The sequence below is a fragment of the Micropterus dolomieu genome, linkage group LG18 (genome assembly GCF_021292245.1).
Source record: "Micropterus dolomieu isolate WLL.071019.BEF.003 ecotype Adirondacks linkage group LG18, ASM2129224v1, whole genome shotgun sequence".
NCBI lineage: Eukaryota > Metazoa > Chordata > Actinopteri > Centrarchiformes > Centrarchidae > Micropterus > Micropterus dolomieu.
In genome coordinates, this window is record NC_060167.1 from 16,960,791 (window position 1) to 16,963,532 (window position 2,742).

The following is a 2,742-nucleotide window of genomic DNA, read 5'->3' on the forward strand; positions in this document are numbered from 1 at the left end:
TACAGATAGGCTAATCATATTGAACAATTAGTGCCGTACAAATATCCTGTCCTTTTCTGGTGCGATAAGAAGTGTGCTGCTCACACACACAGAGACAAAAAAAACACGCAGCACTTGTAAGGTTTTTTTCTGCTATCCGTATTTCTTTATCTTGCTATTCTGTGCAAATCCGGTGAGTAATAAGGTTCCTAAATATTTGTGTTGCAGAGGCAGTTATTGTATAAACACCGAGGCTATAAACGGAACGACAAAATAGTTGTGTATGAAATCACACATTTCAACTCAAGATTCACATTCAAAGCCAAATAGATTTAAAGCCAGTGATACACCCTCTCTGTTAATTGAGTGGCTTCCATATAAGCTTCTTATGTGAGGCTCAAAATATGAGGTAGCCTACAGCATCTATTAGAATATGGTATAAAAACGACTTCATCACCAATTTGAGGGTTTGTAATGTTGGAATATGCTCCTGTCAGTCTCCCCACTTGATTAAATGATGAAGCAGGAAGTCTATGGGGACTTAACATCCATCATATTAAATCCACAGGACAGTGCCTTAATGTAGGGTATTATCTGCCTCTCTCAGTCTCTCTGACCTATTCATTCATTTATTTATTTAATTTGGTGGAGACAGGGAGGTGTAAACAAGGGGGCTGAAACAAATGTGTATTCTTTCAGCATTACCCCAATTTAATATCCACGATGACAGTTAGAATGAGTCATTCTGTGAGGATGCTCTCCTGAAAACATTTCAGCCCTCACTACTGTTGAGAATGTGTTTTCCCCCCCACTAAGCATTTAACACTTGTGAGCTTGGTGTTTTTTCCTCCACCTCCTCCTCCTCTTGAGTGTGTGTCATGGGTGAGTAAGCCGACACAGATATACAGACAAAAATATCCAAATTCTTAAAATTGTTAGTGTTTAATTAATTGATTTATTCATTTAGCAGGCTGGATTTTGCTGTATACCCAGACAACAGGATTTGGATTTACATGTACATTGGTGGCATTGATTCCAGCACAATTACGGAATCTCCTAATTTTGAGGAATTATTTGATATGAGTGGGACGTGATGGTCATTTTGGCATTTTTCTATGTATTGTTTTATAAGCAGGTTTGAGTCCAAGGATCCTAAAAAGGCTAAATGACATATTTCAATTGTAAGATTAATCACATAAAACACCCAACTGCCACCATGGCAACAGATTTATGTCAGTCATACTGTCTAAAAAATCAATACTTCAAAACAGTGGAGAAAAGTGTTTTTCCAGTAGCAATTTGGTATGTTTTAATATGAGACGTCTTGCTGTGCAGACTCAAGCATTTAATCAGACATGGTGTAGTAAATCCTAAGACATAGATTCCATCATACAACACCGGCAGCATATCAGTGCCTCCTTCCCTCATATCACACAGTTTGTCTACTGCTGTGTTGTTGATGGGATTTGTCACCCTCCCCTTGCATGAGTGTTAAAGAAAGCCAGCTGGACATTGAAAAAGAAAGAGCAAGAGAGACGCATGTATATCCAAACCAAAATAGTAAAAAGATTGCAGGATGTGTTGACCAGTATTTAAGTTTCTTCATGTGGGCACTGAAACTGTTTTTTAAAAGTTTATCTCTCTTCAGTCTGCTTCCTTAAAGATCCCCTTAAGACCTGTTTAAGACTTACTAACAAATATAAAGCCTGTGTCTAAGATGTTTTTCCACTAAAAAGAGGTAAAAGATTCACAGTGATGGAAATTAAGTACATTTACTCAAGTATTGAACTTAAGTAACATTTTATACTTTACTTGAGTTACTTTATACTTCTACTCTAATTTAAATTTTTCAAATGGGAATATTAGAGTTTTTACCCCCCTACGTTTACCTGACAGCTACATTAATACTTCTCACATTAAGATTTGACACACAAACAAATTTATCAAATATAGCATATTGTGGAACGAGTTGTTCCCAACCTTTTTAGCTCCTGGCCCCTTCCAAAAGGCGCAGTGTCTAGTTCCCTATAGGTCCCTTATCACATTTCGGATGTCTTAGACTTGTCTGCAGTTCCACCAGAGACATTTCCTCTCACCAACTTCTCAGATGGTTTCATTTAAAGGAATTACTTGCGGCGTGAACAGATAAAATGATATATTATTTTTTTAAAAGCAAAGAGAAAAGTCCACATTTGTGTAGCAGAACTTTTTTTTCCTCTTCTTTACTAGCTCATTAATCATCTTACAACCTCTCAGATTTATTTTGTGACCCTTTGGTGGGGCCCAATCCCTAGGTCGGGAGACAGTGTACTTTAAACAGCCTAACTGTAGGCTGTTTAAAGTATTTAAAACTAGCTCCACCTCTACCAGCTACAACTGTAAAATGCTACATGCACATTCATACATTAATATTTAATAATGTTATTTATAATACTATATCAGTCAAAGGGGCACTCTGGATAATGAGAAGTGAGTACTTTTACTTTTGATACTTTAATTATATTATTATATTAATATTTCTGCTCTTTCACTTAAGTAGGATTTTGAATGCAGAATATGTTTCATTTCAAAATGTAAACTGCTGGACACAAGATGTCTCCCACTTCACAGAAAAGTATGCGTGCACTCGAGGCTTCAAGTTTCCACAATACATTTGTGTAAGTTGCATATTGGACCAGGACTGCCTTCCAGACTAGTTATGATGTCACAAAATCATGCTCACACGTCTGAAACTTAAACTCAGGTTTCAGGTGAGCACAGATT